The sequence below is a fragment of the Podarcis muralis genome, chromosome 8 (genome assembly GCF_964188315.1).
Source record: "Podarcis muralis chromosome 8, rPodMur119.hap1.1, whole genome shotgun sequence".
Taxonomy (NCBI): domain Eukaryota; kingdom Metazoa; phylum Chordata; class Lepidosauria; order Squamata; family Lacertidae; genus Podarcis; species Podarcis muralis.
In genome coordinates, this window is record NC_135662.1 from 64,409,139 (window position 1) to 64,424,469 (window position 15,331).

Sequence of the window (15,331 nt, forward strand, 5' to 3'; positions counted from 1 at the left end):
CGACAGGGTGTGTTGCTAGTGCGTGAAAACAGTCAAGATCCAGGGATCCCCAGGGATGCACCTCCAGATGGAGGAGACGTCAGGTGCCATCCTGGTGCCCAGGCATCTTCACTTGGTCGCAAGTGGCCGATAGCCAGGTGCAAAATGCATCTGGCGCCTGGCTAATTTCGAACACTGAATAAAACCATCAGTGCAGGTTACTAAAACTGCAGTGTGTGTGTTGCAGTCCTGGACACAACCACCTCTTCACACAGCACCAGCTGCCAGAAATCCAAAAACATTATATTGCCAGCTCTTAGTGCACTGCAGCACTTGGGAAAAGGTCTAGGAAAAAGCAAGGTTCCCGAGGCACGTTAAAAAAGGGCAGTCATTTGATTGTGGCACAAGTTCTTGGACAATACAGTCTGCTTTAATATTACTCTTAAATCTTCTCCACATTTTCACAGGAACATAGGAGGCTGCCTTCTGCTGAGTCAGACTGCCAAAGTCAGCACTGCCTACTCGCACTGGCAGCAGCTCGCAGAAGACATTCCCAGGCTATACAGTGGTACCTCAGGTTAAGTACTTAATTCTTTCCGGAGGTCCGTACTTAACCTGAAACTGTTCTTAACCTGAAGAACCACTTTAGCTAATGGGGCCTCCTGCTGCTGCCACGCCGCTGGAGCACGATTTCTGTTCTCATCCTGAAGCAAAGTTCTTAACCTGAAGCACTATTTCTGGGTTAGCAGAGTTAACCTGAAGCATATGTAACCTGAAGCGTATGTAACCCGAGGTACCACTGTACCTGGAGACGAACTTGGAGCCTTCTATATGCAAGGCAGGAGCTCTGTCGCTAAGCTACAGTGATTTTAAAGCCTGCCATTATTTGAGCCAGTTATACAATTGCTAGTCTATAAAGTCTAAATGGGTAACTTTTCCATGTAAGCATATCTGCTTCTCAGGGGTGAGGGGTGGGGGAGAAATTGCCCCCAAAATCAGGAGTTACACAAAAATTTAATTCCTTCCATACGCTCCCATGTATATATTACTGAAATCATATGTCAGCCATTTATTATGAAAACTCTATCTGGCTATTCTCCCTGCTGCCTTTAAAAAAAAAAAAGTTGTCATGGCAACTGCCATATAGCATAGAACATATGTTACTTCTGAAGCAGACATTACCTTCCAAAATAAACACAGTATGAGCACAAACAAGCCTTTGCATTCTGCCTGTTCCATCTGAAATGATTTCTAGTGTCACTAAACATTGCAAATGGTGGAGGGGAGCATGAAGCTTATGGCCTCCTGGCAAAGTAGGCTTCTGGCCTACACATTTTTACTAAGTAGTTCCAAATCCCAGAAGCTGATAGGCCAACCTAGGGCAGAGTTGAAGGATGCAGGGCCAAATCACTCTTGCTCCTTATATACTTGTTATCCAACATTGTTTTCACAAATGTCTGAAACCGCAGGAAGCACAGGTTCTCTGGAAAGTTCCTCTCTCCTGCAGGTAAAACACAGCTGATAGCTTAACAGGGCAGGAAAGACTGCGGCAGTCACAGACCGCATTCATACCACACATTTGAAGCGCTATGATACCACTTTAAAGAGTCACAGCTTCCCCCAAAATATTCTGGGAGCTGTCATTTGTTAAGAGTGCTTAGAGCTGTAAGTGCAGGATTTAGGGTGGTGTGGGTGCCCCCCTCAAAGGGTGTCAAGCTGAGGGGGCACAAAACTGAGAAGATCCATAACTGTGAAGATAGGACCCTGAGGAGATCCTCTATGGTAAAGGTAAAGGTAAAGGACCCCTGAACGGTTAAGTCCAGCCAAAGGCAACTATGGGGTGCAGCGCTCATCTCGCTTTTTAGGCCAAGGGAGCCGACATTTGTCCACAGACAGCTTTCCAGGTCATGTGGCCAGCATGACTAAACCACTTCTGGCGTAACGGAACACTGTGACAGAAGCCAGAGCACATGGCAACGCCGTTTACCTTCCTGTTGCAGTGGAACCTATTTATCTATTTGCACTGGCATGCTTTTGAATGGCTAGGTTGGCAGGAGCTGGGACAGAGCAACGGGATGTGGGTGGCACTGTGGCCAAAGTTATACATTCCTATAGCCACAGAGAGCAGGATTTCCCATTCCATTTCCCATTGATGGTGCTATATCAGACAGCATCAACTTGGGGATGCTACCACTATCCCACTTAGCAAAAAAAGGCAGCTACTTTTGAGGACAGAGAAACTCACAACATGACAACGTTCCACCAGATGGTGAGCATCCCAATACATTTGGAGGGGGTGGAGATTCAACACTGGAATTTGTCAGTGGGGGTCCAGATACCTGTAGCCTGGTATATCTCTTTAAACAAGGCATCTCAAGATTTGCTGGCCATTCACACTGCCTTGGGAGATTTATGATAGGCTGAGGGATTAGAACAAACAACTTGTGCAGCAGGCTATAACAAACTGGGCAAAGATGTCACCTTAAATTATCTCGGGGGGAAATAAAATCTCTTTCAAAAAATGAAGCTCAGGCAATTCCTTTACACTTCAAGAGTTCATACAAGGCAGAGACAATACACTTTGGGTTCCTTTTAAGGTATTAAGACAAAAACATGAAAAGGGGGGTTATGATTATTATTATTTTGTTTCTTTTTCTTTTATAAACATTAAGGGAACCGCAGTCTTTGGCATACTTCAGAATCAAATTCCTAACCCAGGCTCCGAAGCTTCTTTATAATGGGTTCTGAAATGGAAAGCAAGAATAAAATAGCCAAGATCAAATGAATGCAGCGAGCGGAAGAAGCAGCGAGAGAGGGAAGAGAAGAAAAAGAGAAAACCGCACTGGGCCTTTCCAGATGGGAAGGAAATTCTCACATATCTCTTAGTACTAAAGCAGTACCGGCCCCATGTGGGCTAGTAATACAATTTGCTGCATCTCCACTGATGGATGCAGGAGTGGGAAGCCTTGACGCAGGGAAGAAGAAGACAGGCTGCAAAGGGATCACCTGTCTGCTGTTCTTTCTTCCTTTAACACACACACACAGCGTACGTGCTTTCGCGCTTTGGACAGGGTTGAGCACATGAAACAGGCTGGGGAGGAGTCCTGCTCAACAGTGTGGCAGGGTTTTCTTTTTAATCTAACAAGGCTCAATGAACACTCTCAGCATGTTGCAGTGTACTCTCACCAAGTACAGTGGGGAGTACTCAGTCTCTATCAGGCAGGCAGTAAAAATGATGAAAAAATGCAATTTAAAAAAAAATTAAAGGTTTCAAAAACTACACAAGAGTGGGAGGAAAGCAGCATACGAATGGCCACCAGAGACATCACTGGCACTAGCCAGTAGGTCCTTGTGATTTTCCCGCAGACTAAGTCTGTGTACAGGGATGTGGGTGGCACTGTGGGTTAAACCACAGAGCCTAGGACTTGCCGATCAGAAGGTCGGCGGTTTGAATCCCTGCAACGGGGTGAGCTCCCATTGCTCGATCCTTGCTCCTGCCAACCTAGCAGTTCGAAAGCACGTCAAAATGCAAGTAGATAAATAGGTACCGCTCCGGCGGGAAGGTAAACGGCATTTCTGTGCGCTGCTCTGGTTTGCCAGAAGCGGCTTAGTCATGCTGGCCACATGACCCAGAAGCTGTACACCGGCTCCCTCGGCCAATAAAGCGAGATGAGCGCCGCAACCCCAGAGTCGGTCATGAGCGGACCTAATGGTCACGGGTCCCTTTAAGCAAACTGTTTAAAACAAATGGTTCTGCATTATGTCAATTCAGGGAACAGTGTCTTGTGTAAACTCTTGTTAGGCAATTGTGTTTTCTGATCCTGGTTTGTCCACTAGCTAGAGTTTAAACAAACCACAGTTTTCCCCTTTGGATGAAGAGCTGTGTTTTGTTTTGTTTTAAATGAAAAAGAAAGCAGCTGTTTCACAAAGCAGAAAACCAACTGGAAAGAAAACCAAGATTTCTAAAACAATAGGACGGCAGAGTTGCTCTATTTCAAGCTTTGTTTCTCCTATTCAAGAGTTTGGCAGTGAGTTTTTTATTTGTCTCCCCACCAAATCCTTCGCAAGGTTTGAAAACCGAATTTTGAGCATGCTTGGTTGAAAATACTCTCGCCTAGAAAACAGAAGGGGAGGTGGAGGAAAGAATCACCTTATTCCTTTTCCTCTGAGTTGGATTCTCAAAATGTTTAGGTCTTCTGTGCCCTCCATCAAAAATGAGTGCTAAAATTCTAGGCATAATGCCGTCTTGGGAACAAGAAAAGTGATGGTTAAAAACAGTATTTTACAGAGATTCTGGTTCCACTGATTGCCATAAGCCTGAGGGTCATTACTGGAAGTCTAGGTCACCCATTTAAATTAATTCATCTAAAGAGTACCAAATCCTTGTTTTTATAGAGGCAGACACTTTTGCTTAAGGAAACCCTAGGGAGGTACTCATGCAATCTAATTCCATACATAAGTTATAGCAGGGGTAACCAACGTGGTATCCTCCAGAGATTGTGAAATATAACTCCGACCAGCCCTAACCATTAGGCATGCTGGCTGAGGCTGATGCAAGTTGGAGACCAACAGACCCTGGGAGGTTAACACATTGGCTATCACTGAGCTATAGCTTGCTAACTATGGCGTAGTGGAATGCAGGGTTCGGGAAGAAATGTATACTTTTTTCTCACGGCAGTGGGTAGTTATTCTTGTTCATATAGACAGTACCTTACAACTTTTTATACATTTTTACTTCTAGCAGCTCCCCTCTGTGGAAAACAAAAAGTACTGCAGGCCAAGTGCTAGATCTTCCCTTATTATTCTTCATTTTTACTTCTTCCTGCTATGCACAGAAGCCGGTTCTCTGGCATGAACGTATTTCATAGAGTTAGTAGTCATGATGCAGAGAATTGGACATGCCATTAGGTCCCACTAGTTGCTATGGAAGACAAAGTTGTACAAGTGGAAAGTTGCTTCACAGCTGATAAAAGGAAAGCAAGTGAAACAAGACTCACTTGTTGTTCTGCAAATTTGTAAAAGTGGGCTGAAAAGGTCAGTGACTGCTTACCCAAGCAGCGCAGTTATTTATTACCTTAAGACAGCATACCTTAAGAGGATTCTGCAGAAGCGAACACCCACAGGAGGAGAATGCCCGATCTTCGAAATAGGTGTTTTATTTATTTTTAAATCTAAATTGTCCTGTACTCAAACAGTAGCCAGGGTAGTACATGACAACAACAGTACAAACAACAAAATTAACCACAAAGCAATTTAAAAATGGATCAACACCAATAAGCAACCAAAGACAAATGTACCGTAACTCTTTAAAAATGTCAAGATAGAAAAGAGAGCAAGCTTTAACTTGGTGCAGAAAAGGCTTATGTTGGCACCAGCCTGGAGGGAGAATTCCAAAGTCAGAGCACCACCAAACAAAAGCCCTACTCCTTAGTTCACACTATGAGCTGAGAAAAGGACCTTTACACTACAGTCAAACCTCATGTTACATCCGCTTCATGTTACGTTCTTTCAGGTTACATCCCACGGCGACCCAGAAGTACTGGAAAGGGTTACTTCTGGTTTTCGTCGCTCACGCATGTGCAGAAGTGCAAAAATGACGTCGCGCACATGCGCAGAAGCGGCGAATCGCGCGTGTGCAGACGCGCCGCTGCAGGTTGCGCTCTTTTCATGTTGTGAATGGGCCTCCAGAACGGATCTCATTTGCAACCAGAGGTACCACAGTATTACATTCAGAGGCCACTCTGCTCACTGGGGCAAGGCGGTTTGAGAATATTACACCCACCCTGGCCCAACTGCACTGGCTGCCAACTAGCTTCCAGACCCAATTCAAAGTGCGGTTTTGACTTATAAAGCTTTAAACAGCTCAGGACCGCAATATTGCAAGGGCTGCCTCTCCCCATATAAACCATCCCAAACTCTGTGTTCATCATCTGAGGCCCTTCTTTGAGTGACTTCTCCATTGAGGTCTGGAGGGTGGCAACCCGAGAACAGGCCTTTTCTGCAGGGGCTCCTCATTTGTGGAATGCTCTCCCCAGGGAGGTTCATCTGGCGCCGTCCTTAAAGACTTTTAGGCGGCAGGTGGAAAGGTTCTTCTTCAACCAGGCCTCTGGCTGATTAATATTCTAGAGACTTTTAAATGTGTTTGTTGGTGGGGATGTTATTGCTTTGTAATTAATTGTTTTGTAACAAATCAATAGTAAAGGCACAAATAAAGGGCGGTATAAATAAAATAAATAAATAAATAAAATAAACACCTGTCTCCCATGATCCTGCTATAAGCTAATGAGCACTTTTGCATGGAATGGTGTGGAAGACCAAAGATGGAGACACCGCAAGCACAGGACCTTCATTCCACCAGTAGCACTGCTACTGGGACACCTGCAAGACCTATTTCCCCAGAGAGAACGTATTTGTGCAACCAGTTGCAAATCAGAAAGGCCTAGTCCCTTTGGTGCTGTTTTAAAAACACTTCCCAGTGTTTACATATTCCCAGCAATACGTGGTTGAAGCATACAGGCTCTGGAATGGTCACTACAGTTCTCTAGATGCAATAGACTACAACATCCATCAGTCCCAGACACCATGGCCAAAGGCCAATGATGATGGGAATTGTAGCCCAGCCAGTGTTAGGAAATGGGATGGGTTGTGGGTGTCAAAACAGAATGTCTGGTCGCCACGGGGGGTGGGTGCGTCAGCAACACTTTTTATTTATTATTTTGATAAGCATGAACTAATACGCAATTCACATATGTGACACATTGTTAATACCACATTTTAAGCAGAAATTGTTAATACATGTTTAATTTGGTGTTTACAATAAAACTATTGGTACCATAGTTCAGTTTTCAAAACACTCGACTCCTTAACATATTGTCTATCCTTAACATATACTTCAAGGCTTCAAAGCACATACATTTCAGTAATCCTTGAGTGCCAACCAGGCGCAAAAAATGGCACCCAGACTTTTTGAGGTGCTCGCAAATGGATAATTCTTTAGGTGCAAAATGTGCCCGGCGCCTTGCTAATTTCGAACCTTGAGCCCAGCAGCAATATCTGGACAGGAACCACAATGGCTATTAAAGAGAATTCTCTAACCTATACAGTGGTACCTCGGGTTAAGCACTTAATTTGTTCCGGAGGTCCGTTCTTAACCTGAAACTGTTCTTAACCTGAAGCACCACTTTAGCTAATGGGGCCTCCTGCTGCTGCCACGCCGCCGGAGCCCGATTTCTGTTCTTATCCTGAAGCAAAGTTCTTAACCTGAAGCACTATTTCTGGGTTAGCGGAGTGTGTAACCTGAAGCGTATGTAACCTGAAGCGTATGTAACCCAAGGTACCACTGTACTCTCCCCTCCAGAGTATTTCTCTGTGTGTGTTATCATACTATATTCTACTTTGCCTTCAGAAAGCGCCAAGGGGCTCCCAAGAGTCTTCCATCCAAGCAATGAAAAAGCCGGCTTCTCCTCGGATTTACCACTGTTATACAATCAGACATTTACTTGCTGCCTTGCAGGACATCTTCAGGAGAAGAAAAGAGTAAGGAGTAAACCCTACACAAAGTCAGAGTGGAGACCCTAAGACGGTTGGATGGCTCCTTGTACACCTCCTTCCGGGAACCCCTGCACCCAAGCTGGTGCCAAACGTATTGCTCTCCTTTCCTTGGGACCACATCAACCAGGCCAAGGGGAGGTCTTGTCGTCTGGGGAGCCCAGGAGCTCCACACACACTGCCCAGGCTTTCACTTCAGGGAGGTCACTTTGGTGCAGCTAACAAAGCAAAAACAATGCGGGAGGCAGCAGTTATGAGTTACCGGTCTCTACAGCCGCAGCAGGTGCTGTGATTCTCCAGTAGTCTGACTTCACCCCACGAGGTGCACTCCATTGTCTCTCCTGAGAGAGAGACGGGTGCCAACAACAACAATCAGACACTCTCCGAACACTGCTAACCTGCATGTGTCTACTCAGCAGTAAGCCTCATTGAGTTCAATATTCTTCTTATATTCTTAGGTACAAACCTGCAGAGCTGAAGTTCTCTCATTTCTACAAATGTCCGTTCGCAATCCAAAGCAAATTCTGAACCAAGGAACATTTAAGCCTTTCCAATAAGAGCTTTGAACTAAAGTGCCCTGGTAACAATATGGCATGCAATAAAATAGCTTTATATTTAGGGTCCTTTAGCCCAACCTATACTGAAGAAGCTACTTCTGAAAATCCGCCCAACAGAGCCACTTTTATCTAGGAAAACAGTATTATCGTTTGCACATACCATAAGATAAAGGTGAGTGAGCATAACAGTGCCTTTCAAGAACAAAATTGGAAGTGATCCTTGCGAAAGTGGAAAACTGAAGCCTCGTGACAAGGCTATGGGGCAGAATTACCACAGATCTGTGAGAAATTCAGACCGAACTAAGGCCTTGTTTGTGTTCAGTTCTATTACATTCAACTTGCTTCCAATGCAGTCATGTCAAACCACCACCTACAGAGAAATTAATGAGGGGGAAACTGAAATACTTCTTTTTGTTATTATGAAGGGATGATTTATTGACTAACAGAGATTGCTCGTTTCAGTCATTTTTTATTTTGCAGAGAACTCATCTGATTTTGACATCTCAATGTTAGATATAACATTCCAGATTAATATGTCTTCTAAAATTTTATATCCAATTCACACACATACACATTTCCACTTCTTTTATTCCTTCAAGCTATTCAACCCTTGGTTAGGTTTTGTTTTAAAACACAGCCCGACACATTTTTTTAATAGAAACCCATTTTGCATTATCAAATGTAGCTACTTGGTCAACAACTTACAGTGGTACCTCGGGTTACATACGCTTCAGGTTACATACGCTTCAGGTTACAGACTCCGCTAACCCAGAAATAGTACCTCAGGTTAAGAACTTTGCTTCAGGATTAGAACAGAAATTGTGCTCTGGCAGCGTGGCAGCAGTGGGAGGCCCCATTAGCTAAAGTGGTGCTTCAGGTTAAGAACAGTTTCAGGTTAAGAACGGACCTCCGGAACAAATTAAGTACGTAACCAGAGGTACCACTGTATTGATGCGAAGAATGAAAATACAAAACAAGAAGGCTGGAAGTTGCAACTGACAAATTAGCACTTCACAACCCCAACTGCCCACCTCCCATGTTGATGGTGACTGGGTCCACACTCCTTACAAGAAGCTTCCAGCAGTGTACCCTGGTGGTCTTGTGCCCATGGAATTCCCTCCCCAATGAGGTGTGTTTCACACCTTTTAGGAAACATATTTTTCAAAAAGCTTTCGGGGGGGGGAGGAGGAATGGGGTGAAGAATTGTTTGTTGATCTCCCATAGTCGGATTTGTAAATGCATAATTTCATGCTGTCTTCTCCTATTGTGTCTTAAGAGTTATACACACATATGCCTCCTATGTAGTTGTGGCATTTGTTTGTATTTTTATTGTAATACAGCGGTACCTCTGGTTACGTACTTAATTCGTTCCGGAGGTCCGTTCTTAACCTGAAACTGTTCTTAACCTGAAACACCACTTTAGCTAATGGGGCCTCCCGCTGCCTCTGCACCGCCGCTGTGAGATTCCTGTTCTCATCCAGAAGCAAAGTTCTTAACCCGAGGTACTATTTCTGGGTATGTGGAGTCTGTAACCTAAAGTGTATGTAACCTGAAGCGTATGTAACCCGAGGTACCACTGTATATAAGACTGACCTACGTTATTTTTACAAAGAACTCTGGACCAGTCCTGAGGAACATTGTCTAACATAGCTAGCAAAGTATGATGCCCATTAGGAAAAAAACACAAGCAACAAAAGGTGAGCTTTGTTTCAGCAACTCCCAGCTTAATAGAAAAAGTGTACAGTGGTACCTTGGTTTTTGAACAGAATGTGTTCTGGGAAATCCGTTCGATTCTCAGAACCGTTCAAAAATCAAAGCGCAGCTTCTGATTGGCTGCAGGAGCATCCTACAGCCAACCGAAAGCCGTGGAAGCCGCGCCAGACGTTCAGCTTCCGAAAATTGTTTGAAAACCGGAACACTCACTTCCGGGTTTTGATCATTCGGGAGCTAATTTGTTTGGGAGCCAAGGCATTTGGCCTTCAAGGTACAACTGTACTTTGTTAAGATTGCTTCATACAGAGTAGTTCCTGGCCCTACTGTTCTCTCCTATCCTCTCTAACATTATTGTCATTGTCCTGTTGGGCTGTGTATGTGATAAAGGGGAGCCATACCGGGGTGAAGGTGTCTTCTTCTGTTTGTCCCCGTGTCAGTTTCAGTTTTATTGGTTAATTTTTCTAGTAGGGCTGTTTCCCATACTATTTGGTACCATTGGTCCATGCTTACTCCTGACAGGTCTCTCCAGTGTCTGGTTATGGTGTTTCTGGCTGCTGAAAGTAGGTGGGTTATGAGTTCTTTGTGGTGTAACTGGGCATTGTTGTCTTGGAATGCTGGGTTTACTTTTGATCTTCATACATATTTCTACAAGCTGACACTTTCTGTTCTGTTTTTAAAAGCTGAAAAAAAGGCATAACTAAATGGAGATAAACGACAATGCCATGAAAGTTGATGATTATTCAAGCACGCATGAAAACTATCACTGCAAGTAACTGAATATCAGAGAAACACATGCTATCACTCCCTCTCCCCAAAAGCACAGTGCTATGTCATAAAACTGAAAGGACATATAGCAAAAAATAATTTAAGCAATGTATGACAATATTACAAATATGCCCTAGAGAATGAAACAGCTGCTCCATCCACACAGTTCCATGATCTCTGCAGGTACTATGTTCAAATTCATTAGTCTGCTACTACAGCTTTAGACTATTATTAAGTATGCCAGATGGCAATGTTTTTATATCCTCTTCAAATTGCTCATTTATCCTGAATTCACATAGAAGGCAAGGAAAAGACCAAACTGGGTTCCTGTCCTGCTAACTCTTCCCTTGGAGTCACCAGAAGTCCAGAGGCTCAAGGACCTAAAAGCTCTTTCCCATTCTCCATAACTGCACTGAGTAACTTGAAGTATGCATGGTCACGACCAGTCCTCAGTAGAAACTGACCCATGCTTTACAACAGTCAGGTACAACAGTTCAGAACCACAACTCATACCAACATACATGTACATGGTTTAAAGCCCCTAAAGCTGGTCTAGTAGCCCACTGGCCACTGGTGAAATACAATTCCGATCAACCCCAGCAAGCATGATCATAGAATTATAGAATTGGAAGGGACCCCAAGGGTCATCAAGTCCAACCCCCTGCAATGCAGGAATCTCAGCTAAAGCATCCATGACAGATGCCCATCCAACCTCTGCTTCAAAACCTCCTTCTTTTAGGAATTCTAGGTGCTGAAACCCCAATGGAGCAGAAAAGACTACAGTCATACCTCGGGATAAATACGCTTCAGGATAAGTATTTTCGGGTTGCGTTCCGTGGTGACCCAGAAGTAACGGAGCGCATTACTTCTGGGTTTCACCGCTCACGCATGCGCAGACAGTCAAAATGACGTCACATGCATGCACGGAAGTGGCAAAACACGGCCCGCGCACATGTAGATGCGCAGTCGCGTCTTATGTTCTGTTCAAGATGAGAACAGGGCTCCGGAACGGATCCCGTTCGCATCCCGAGGTACCACTATATTTATAAATGCGACCACAGCTGCTCGGATGTTAATGACCCAGAAATGGAAAGAAGACAGAGAAGAATGGCAGATTAAGTTGATGGATTATGCCAAAATGGCAAAAATGACCAGAAGAATCAGAAATCAGGAAGACCAAAATTTTAATAAGGTAAGGAATGGGGGAAATTTATAATTTATCTTAAAAACCATTGTAAACAGATAAAATCATTAGTAGGATTGGAATGACACTTGTAGTTTAATGTCGGATTTTGGATATAATGGAGATGTAAAAGATTTGGATTATTATAAAAGATGCAGGAGGAAATGGTTAACAAAAAGACCCACAAACGGGAGGAGGGAAGTTCAGGAGAGTCTTTGGAATCTTGTTTTATGTTGGTTGTTGATAATTGACTGTAAAACTTTAAAAACTAAATAATTTTTTTAAAAAAAACAAAAAACCCTCTAAAGAAGGAGAGTCCACAACCTCTCAAGGGAGCCTGTTCCACTGTCGAACAGCTCTGACTGTCAGAAAGTTCTTCCCAATGTTTAGTCAGAATCTCCTTTCTTGTAACTTAGATCAATTGGTTCAGGTCCTAGCCTCTGGAGCAGTAGAAAACAAGACAGTGACAACCACCAACTTGGATGGATTTAAAAGAGGATTAGACAAATTCATGGGTGCAACAATAAAACTGCTAGCATTTTGCAAAGCTAAACAGGGTCTGGTATGGTTTCAAATTGGATGGGAGACTGAATGCTGAGATTCCTGCATTGCAGCGGGTTGCACTGGATGACCTTGAGGTCCCTTCCAAACTCTACAACTATATGATTCTATGGCAAGGCTATCAATGGCTTCTAAACATGATGGATATGTTTTACCTCCCTGGTTGGAGGTATTATGCCTCTGAATGCCAGTTGCTGGGAATCACACATGGGGAGAATGCTATTGCCCTCACGTCCTGCTTTTGGACTTCCAATGAACATCTGGTTGGCCTCTGTGGGAACAGGATGCTGGGCTAGATGGGTCTTTGTGGCCTGATCCAGCAGAGCTCTTCTTAAGGTGCCAAATAAGATGTTCCCAAGCCACCACTGTCACCACCCAAAAAAAGCATATTAATAGAAGCATGGTTTCTAGGCTTACCTATAAGAGCCCCAGCAGTTTATCAGTCTGTAATAAGCAGCTGAAACGATAGCTGTAAAAAAGGGAAAGGGCAGACAGAGAGAGAAACAACAACAGGAAAACACATTATAATGAGGACACTCATAGTTCACAGAACCTATCACAAGCTGCTTTTTTAAATGCCTTCAGTCTGAAAAGAGGTTTGCTGTGAAGGAAGGGCTGGCGACTGCTCTAAGAAACTCTGTTTGGTTTCTTCACACTGGGTGTGCAGAGCAAGCTGCAGAGACCAGTTTTTTGGGCCCAGGCCATTACTGTATTTCCAAACCTAAATTATTTGCTGCGACACTAGTAGTGGTTCTAGCCTGAACTTTTCATTTTATTCCTGGTCTCCCAATTGGCAAAAACTAAGGCATTTCCATGCGCTGCTCTGGTTCACCAGAAGTGGCTTAGTCATGCTGGCCACATGACCTGTCTGCGGACAAACGCCGGCTCCCTCGGCAAGTAAATCGAGATGAGCGCCGCAACCCCAGAGTCGTCCGGTACTGGACTTAATGGTCAGGGGTCCCTTTACCTTTACCTTTAAGATGAATTACAGTGGTACCTTGGGTTAAGTACTTAATTTGTTCCAGAGGTCCGTTCTTAACCAGAAACTGTTCTTAACCTGAAGCACCACTTTAGCTAATGGGGCCTCCTGCTGCTGTCGCGCCGCTGGAGCACGATTTCTGTTCTCATCCTGAAGTTATTAACCCGAGGTACTATTTCTGGGTTAGTGGAGTCTGTAACCTGAAGCGTATGTTACCTGAAGCATATGTAACCCAAGGTACCACTGTATTTGTTTATTTCTGGAAGAGGCACTTCGGCCTCCAACTTCATCATAGGATATTTGCAATTAATCAACTTACAATTAATGTTTGAACAAATGAGATACAAAAAAGTGTATAAAGAAACAAGGAAGAGAGAGACACTCTTTGAAATAAAGAAATAAGAGCAGTACTGCAACAACAACAGCATTAAATAAAAGCGTCCTTCCATAAATCCCAATGTGAGCTGAATATCCATCCAGTAAACAATAAATTGAAAGCAAACTGCATAAATGTTATCAGATTGTTTTCCTTTTCGTCTTGCATGACTTGCATTCATTAATTTTTCCATAGCTGCTAATACCCAAAGTTGCCGAGTCCAAACTTCCATCAAATCAGTCTTTAGAGATCTCAAATATCTTGCTATAGTAAGCTCAGCTGCTGTCTCCAAATAATGATCAGATCTTTTTGAGATAGGTTTTGAGCTTCCAGATCAAAGACAGGGTGATTTTTGGATTGGGGGGTTACAGATTGACCTGTAATTGCTCCTACCTTGAGAAAGGCTTTGCCCCTAAATTGCTGCACTAACGGGCAATTCTATCACAATTTCACAAAGAGTGGGTTATTTGACTTGGCTATTTTACTAAACAATAAAGGATGCATATAAAACAGATTTAGAACTTTCAAGGCAGTTTCCCAAATTCTGGCCAAGGTTGATCTAAAACAGTGTTTCCCAAACTTGAGTCTCCAGCTGTTTTTGGACATAATCCCATCATCCCTGACCACTGGTCCTGCTAGCTAGGGATGATGGGAGTTGTAGTCCAAATACAGCTGACTCATGTTTGGGAAACAGTGATCTAAAATGTGTTTTACACCAATTCCCTCCCATAAGTATCTTCTATTGATTCTCAGCAGTCTTGTTCTCAGCAGATTTTTAATTCCTCCAAAGAAACCATCACAGCTTGCACTTGGATATTATAGTTTGCAGAGATAAGCCCTTTTCCCTTAGGGTTCTCTTTATAAATTAAATGTTGAATGCAATTAACTTCATGTTCTTAAACTAGTAATTTTTGTATATAAAGGAGTTTTGCATACGCTTCTATTATTTCCAACATTTGCTTTGCTTACTTTTTCCAATAAAAGAAAAGGAAATAGAAAAGGTGAGTGTTGCTCCCTTGCCCATAACTTCAAAATTTCTAGAAATTTTACATTGCCAGGTGGAAGGCAGCAAAGCTCAACTAGCCTCTTGAGTTTTCAGAAAGCATTAGAGAATATGGTAAAAACTGCACTACACCCCATAGGACAAAAGTTGGAAACTAGACACAGCAAGTATGGGGCTTGCCAAACGACAAGTGGGGAATCTCTGAGCTAGTGTACATGTCGCATTTTCCTGTGCTTGCAAAGTCCGATGCTATGCTGGGTTCAATGGGGCTTATTCCCAAGTGTACACGCATACGATCTGCCCAGCGCTATGCAGTTTTTTAGTTGCAAGGAGTTCTCACTTAGTGAAATGGGAGCAACTGGTGAGAATCAGTTTGTCAGTTTCATGACAGATGGGACTCAGTTGTGGGGAAGGTAAGCAGGTAATGCAAAAAACAAACATAAAAACCAGTTATATGGTAGGACTCTTAATAGCTACAATGAATACATGCAGAGATGAGTCATCATCAAACCTGTGTGTGTTTCAAAGCAACTTGTGAAAGAGCACATGCCCATACAAACTGTGTATTTACTAACCTGGGGCCCTTCTACTAAACTAGAGAGCGCAAGAACAGATCCTACATGGATATAGTGGTACCTTGATTTACGAACTTAATCCGTTCTGGAAG

The 15,331-nt window shown here is 43.4% G+C and overlaps 1 protein-coding gene across 3 annotated transcripts in view; it reads right to left on the bottom strand.

Moving 5' to 3' along the window:
- Nucleotides 1-15,331, bottom strand: part of FARS2 (phenylalanyl-tRNA synthetase 2, mitochondrial) — a 200,602-nt gene that overhangs the window by 182,274 nt on the left and 2,997 nt on the right. For 2 of the 3 annotated variants that reach the window (XM_077933307.1, XM_077933305.1), the window contains exon 2: nt 12,724-12,775. The exons of the other annotated variant lie outside the window; for it this stretch is intronic. The gene's annotated coding sequence lies outside the window, so the exon portion shown is untranslated. The remainder of the gene's footprint in view (nt 1-12,723; nt 12,776-15,331) is intronic. 3 annotated transcript variants of the gene reach the window in all.